The following is a 6,699-nucleotide window of genomic DNA, read 5'->3' on the forward strand; positions in this document are numbered from 1 at the left end:
TGTGAGGGGGATGGGGGGGTCTGTGAGGGGGATGGGGGGTCTGTGAGGGGGATGGGGGGTCTGTGAGGGGGCGGGGGGCCTGTGAGGGGGATGGGGGGTCTGTGAGGGGGATGGGGGGGCCTGTGAGGGGGCGGGGGGTCTGTGAGGGGGATGGGGGGTCTGTGAGGGGGATGGGGGGTCTGTGAGGGGGCGGGGGGCCTGTGAGGGGGATGGGGGGTCTGTGAGGGGGATGGGGGGTCTGTGAGGGGGATGGGGGGTCTGTGAGGGGGATGGGGGGTCTGTGAGGGGGCGGGGGGCCTGTGAGGGGGATGGGGGGTCTGTGAGGGGGATGGGGGGGCCTGTGAGGGGGCGGGGGGTCTGTGAGGGGGATGGGGGGTCTGTGAGGGGGATGGGGGGTCTGTGAGGGGGATGGGGGGTCTGTGAGGGGATGGGGGGTCTGTGAGGGGGATGGGGGGGCCTGTGAGGGGGATGGGGGGGCCTGTGAGGGGGCGGGGGGTCTGTGAGGGGGATGGGGGGTCTGTGAGGGGGATGGGGGGTCTGTGAGGGGGATGGGGGGGTCTGTGAGGGGGATGGGGGGTCTGTGAGGGGATGGGGGGTCTGTGAGGGGGATGGGGGGGCCTGTGAGGGGGCGGGGGGTCTGTGAGGGGGATGGGGGGTCTGTGAGGGGGATGGAGGGTCTGTGAGGGGGATGGGGGGTCTGTGAGGGGGATGGGGGGTCTGTGAGGGGGATGGGGGGGTCTGTGAGGGGGATGGGGGGTCTGTGAGGGGGATGGGGGGGTCTGTGAGGGGGATGGAGGGTCTGTGAGGGGGATGGGGGGTCTGTGAGGGGGATGGGGGGTCTGTGAGGGGGATGGGGGGGTCTGTGAGGGGGATGGGGGGTCTGTGAGGGGATGGGGGGTCTGTGAGGGGGATGGGGGGGTCTGTGAGGGGGATGGGGGGTCTGTGAGGGGGATGGGGGGGCCTGTGAGGGGGATGGGGGGGTCTGTGAGGGGGATGGGGGGTCTGTGAGGGGGATGGGGGGTCTGTGAGGGGGATGGGGGGTCTGTGAGGGGGATGGGGGATCTGTGAGGGGGATGGGGGGATCTGTGAGGGGGATGGGGGGTCTGTGAGGGGGATGGGGGGTCTGTGAGGGGGATGGGGGGGTCTGGGAGGGGGATGGGGGGTCTGGGAGGGGGATGGGGGGTCTGTGAGGGGGATGGGGGGTCTGTGAGGGGATGGGGGGTCTGTGAGGGGGATGGGGGGGCCTGTGAGGGGGCGGGGGGTCTGTGAGGGGGATGGGGGGTCTGTGAGGGGGATGGGGGGGTCTGTGAGGGGGATGGGGGGGTCTGTGAGGGGGATGGGGGGTCTGTGAGGGGGATGGGGGGTCTGTGAGGGGGATGGGGGGGACTGTGAGGGGGATGGGGGGGACTGTGAGGGGGATGGGGGGTCTGTGAGGGGGATGGGGGGTCTGTGAGGGGGATGGGGGGTCTGTGAGGGGGATGGGGGGGTCTGTGAGGGGGATGGGGGGTCTGTGAGGGGGATGGGGGGTCTGTGAGGGGGATGGGGGGGCCTGTGAGGGGGATGGGGGGTCTGTGAGGGGGATGGGGGTGAGGGGGATGGGGGGTCTGTGAGGGGGATGGGGGGTCTGTGAGGGGGATGGGGGGGTCTGTGAGGGGGATGGGGGGTCTGTGAGGGGGATGGGGGGTCTGTGAGGGGGATGGGGGGGTCTGTGAGGGGGATGGGGGGTCTGTGAGGGGGATGGGGGGTCTGTGAGGGGGATGGGGGTGAGGGGGATGGGGGGTCTGGGAGGGGGATGGGGGGTCTGGGAGGGGGATGGGGGGTCTGGGAGGGGGATGGGTGGGTCTGTGAGGGGATGGGGGGTCTGTGAGGGGGACGAGGGGTCTGTGAGGGGGATGGGGGGGTCTGTGAGGGGGATGGGGGGTCTGTGAGGGGGATGGGGGGTCTGTGAGGGGGATGGGGGGGTCTGTGAGGGGGATGGAGGGTCTGTGAGGGGGATGGGGGGTCTGTGAGGGGGATGGGGGGGCCTGTGAGGGGGATGGGGGGTCTGTGAGGGGGATGGGGGTGAGGGGGATGGGGGGTCTGGGAGGGGGATGGGGGGTCTGGGAGGGGGATGGGGGATCTGGGAGGGGGATGGGGGGTCTGTGAGGGGGATGGGGGGGTCTGTGAGGGGGATGGGGGGTCTGTGAGGGGGATGGGGGGTCTGTGAGGGGGATGGGGGCGTCTGTGAGGGGGATGGGGCGTCTGTGAGGGGGATGGGGGGTCTGTGAGGGGGATGGGGGGGTCTGTGAGGGGGATGGGGGGGCCTGTGAGGGGGATGGGGGGTCTGTGAGGGGGATGGGGGTGAGGGGGATGGTGGGTCTGTGAGGGGGATGGTGGGTCTGGGAGGGGGATGGGGGGTCTGTGAGGGGGATGGGGGTGAGGGGGATGGGGGGTCTGTGAGGGGGATGGGGGGTCTGTGAGGGGGATGGGGGATCTGTGAGGGGGATGGGGGGTCTGTGAGGGGGATGGGGGGTGAGGGGGATGGGGGGGTCTGTGAGGGGGATGGGGGGGTCTGTGAGGGGGATGGGGGGGTCTGTGAGGGGGATGGGGGGTCTGTGAGGGGGATGGGGGTGAGGGGGATGGGGGGTCTGGGAGGGGGATGGGGGGTCTGTGAGGGGGATGGGGGGTCTGTGAGGGGGATGGGGGATCTGTGAGGGGGATGGGGGGTCTGTGAGGGGGATGGGGGGTCTGTGTGGGGGATGGGGGGGTCTGTGAGGGGGATGGGGGGTCTGTGAGGGGGATGGGGGGTCTGTGAGGGGGATGGGGGGGTCTGTGAGGGGGATGGGGGGGTCTGTGAGGGGGATGGGGGGTCTGTGAGGGGGACGAGGGGTCTGTGAGGGGGATGGGGGGCCTGTGAGGGGGATGAGGGGTCTGTGAGGGGGATGGGGGGATCTGTGAGGGGGATGGGGGGTCTGTGAGGGGGATGGGGGGTGAGGGGGATGGGGGGTCTGTGAGGGGGATAGGGGGTGAGGGGGATGGGGGGTCTGTGAGGGGGATGGGGGGTCTGTGAGGGGGATGGGGGGTCTGTGAGGGGATGGGGGGTTCTGTGAGGGGGATGGGGGGTCTGTGAGGGGGATGGGGGGGTCTGTGAGGGGGATGGGGGGGTCTGTGAGGGGGATGGGGGGTGAGGGGGATGGGGGGTCTGTGAGGGGGATGGGGGGTCTGTGAGGGGGATGGGGGGTCTGTGAGGGGGATGGGGGGTCTGTGAGGGGGATGGGTGGGTCTGTGAGGGGGATGGGGGGTCTGTGAGGGGGATGGGGGGTGAGGGGGATGGGGGGTCTGTGAGGGGGATGGGTGGTCTGTGAGGGGGATGGGTGGGTCTGTGAGGGGGATGGGGGGGTCTGTGAGGGGGATGGGGGGGTCTGTGAGGGGGATGGGGGGTCTGTGAGGGGGATGGGGGGTGAGGGGGATGGGGGGTCTGTGAGGGGGATGGGGGGTCTGTGAGGGGGATGGGGGGGTCTGTGAGGGGGATGGGGGGTCTGTGAGGGGGATGGGGGGTCTGTGAGGGGGATGGGGGATCTGTGAGGGGGATGGGGGGTCTGTGAGGGGGATGGGGGGGTCTGTGAGGGAGATGGGGGATTTGTGAGTGGATGGGGGGATCTGTGAGGGGGATGGGGGCGTCTGTGAGGGGGATCTGTGAGGGGATGGGGGAATCCGTGAGGGGTCGGAGGTATCTGTGAGGGGACGGGAGATCTGTGAGGGGATCTGTGAGGGGATCTGTGAGGGGATCTGTGAGGGGATGGGGGATTTGAGGGGACAGGGGATCTGTGAGGGGATGGGGCGGGGAGATCTTTGAGGGTACCGTGGTTCTGTGAGAGGACAGGGGATCTATGAAGGGACCAGGGTTCTGTGAGAGGATGGGGGGCTTCTGTGAGGGAATGGGGGTCTGTGTGTGGGGTGGGGGGAATTCTGTGATTTTTGCCTCTTGAGTTCAAATCCCTGCTCTTCCTTTTGGACCTGGAGGTCGCGCCTTCCCTGGGGTCTGTATCTTGGTCCTTGCTGACCCCATTTCCAGGGAGCATGCAGAGGCAAATCTCTCTGTGAATCTTGGCCCTTTGGTGATAGGTGCAGGGCAAGGACCTTCAGTCCCAGGCTAGGCACCCGCCCAGGACACAACCCCAGAAAAGCCTGGCTGGCCCTGCTGTTTGCAGGCACTCGGGGAGCTCCAGCCCCAATGCTGCTCCAGAGTCTGGTGCCCAGCCCACCCCTGGGGAGGGGCAGAGTCAAGGCCCAGGAGATGGAAGGGCCCCTGGATGCCCGGCCACAGCACAGGTCCTGCCGCTCTGTGTCCTGCGACCCTTCTACTTGGGGCCCCCTAGGCGTTCAGGGCGTGCGAGGGGCACAGCTCACTCATCTTTAAAATGGGAGCCAAGCGCTCAAGTTCCCACCCCTAGAATTCTTGGAGGAACCCGTGGCTAAGTATGAAAAGCTCAAAAAAACCGAGGAGGCCCCAGGAGGGCCGTGGCTTCTTGTGCTTGACAAGACGGCACAAACCAGAAGGGCTTCTCTGCAGAGCGGGGTCTCCGAGCCTGGCCCAGCCCAGCAACTGCTCTGTGCACAGGACCCATGCAAAGACCCAGGCCTCGGCCTCACCTACTGCTGGGAATCCCAAGACAGCTGTAGGGACCCAGGGCTGGAGACCACCTGCAGTCACTGACTCTCCCAGCCAGTTCCAACCCCCTCCACAGCCAGGACACAGAGGCCTGGGTGAAGAAAAGGAAACACCCCCAAGCTAAAGGAGAAGCCCAGCAAAGGCTGGGCCCCAGCTCTCATTACCCCTGGCAAGGGCACGGTGTGAGCAGGTGCGTTCAGGTGTCCAGGCAGGTGCAGGAACCTCGTTTTAACAGGCGGCACCATCGCCGCTCAGCAATCCCTGAGCCCAAGGGCTTTGTCCTCTGCCATGCTGGGGCCTAGAAACACTACAGGCTGGAGTGAAGTCCCAGGAGGAGGAGGCAGCAGACAAGACCTGCACCAGGCGAGTCAATGGCATGACATCCTTACCCTGCCTGAGCTGCAGCTCCATTTCACAGATGTGCACGCCGAGATGCAGATGGAGGCTCCTCGGTCAAGGTCACGGGGCTCACAAGACATGAAGAGCTGACCCTGGGCAGAAAGTCATCTTCCTGAGCCCAGATCCAGGTGCAGCCCAGGGCTAGGGGCCGGGAGGGGGCCCAGGCAAGAGCAGAAATCCCGGGAATGCAGGGCAGAGCCACGACAAAGGCTGCAGGCCTACGTGGGCGGAGAGGCTCGGAAAGGATCCAGCCTCAGACCACAGCCCCCGCCACACTGCAGCCCTTCCTGGCTGGAGTGGCCTCCACTCTGCCTGCCCCTCCCCAGGGCTCTCCCCATGTCGGGACAGGAGGGGCTGGCACTAGGGCCCTCCCTGCATGGATGAACCAGTGAGGGAGAAAAGGAGGGAGTGACGGAGGGAAGGAGGAAGGAGGGAGAGAAGGAAGGAGGCCTGAGTTCCCACCTCTACTGCTACCTCAGCCACCCCTGGGCTCCAGACCTATGGAATTCTTATGGAATTCTTATGGAATTCTCTCTTCCCCAACAGCACACCTGGCTTTTCTGCCCCATCACTTTAATGGACAGTATTACGCCAGACGACTTTATACAAAAAAGAAAAATGGAGCATTGTCACCAACATCTCACGGAAACAAATACATGTTACATTGCCACACGTCACATCCAATGCACATTCCTGGGCAAGGTGCTGTAACCAGTGTAGATCTGGACAGCAGCCCACAGGCCCAGGCAGGGCCCCAGCAGGTGTCCAAGGAACAGGAACCAGGTTGCAACCACCTGGCCCTGCACTTCCCCTCCAGCCTCCAGGCTGCCCTGACGAGCCTGAAAACAGCACCGTGAAGATGAGCTGTTGAAGACAATCCTTCATAAGAACCTTCCATCAGCACATGGACAACAGACGCCAGCCAGCCGCCAGTCCACAGATGGTCCTCGGAGAATGTGAGGTCAAGATTAAAAGCAACCTCGATGGTTTGTCTCGTGGGCCTGGAGGTGGTGGAGGGGCCAGCCCGGGCAGTGTATGGTGAGTGCCGCACATGGACACACCAAGTCAGGTGGGCTCCCTTGGATGAAACTCTTCATGGTCTTCTGGCTACTCTGACACTCCTCATCTACTCCAGGGAGTGGAGCCTGCAGGAGGATGTCCTCGGCCTAACCCCCATAGGCGCTGAAGTCCGAGGTAGGCAGGCATCCCATGGGTGCTACCATGGAGGCAGGTCTAGGGACCCCACCCAGAAAGCTCTGACCTCCATTTCCACCCAACACAGCACCGCGTGACCTGGCAACCAGGGTCTAGACTCAGTGCTAGAAAAACGTACCACAAAACGCTTCTCACGTCCACGGGTTTTGTTGGTGGTATTTTTTTTTTTAATTTTAGATCAACAAAAAAAGAACATAGCAGGCTCTCAGGTATACAAAACAGGTAATATTAGGTAAACATACAAACTTCACCTTTACAAAAAAACAAACCACACACACACATTTCTGTTAATACACGTAAAGCACAATATCTTACCAAAAATAAAGAATTTGGGTTCTGTCCAAACACTGGCAGCAGAGGGAGTGACCGCCACCACGGCACCAGGGCACATCGACAACACAGAAGCGGCAATGCATCTCATGTGCCGCGTGGGA

The sequence above is a fragment of the Pongo pygmaeus genome, chromosome 6 (assembly GCF_028885625.2).
Source record: "Pongo pygmaeus isolate AG05252 chromosome 6, NHGRI_mPonPyg2-v2.0_pri, whole genome shotgun sequence".
NCBI classification, from domain to species: domain Eukaryota; kingdom Metazoa; phylum Chordata; class Mammalia; order Primates; family Hominidae; genus Pongo; species Pongo pygmaeus.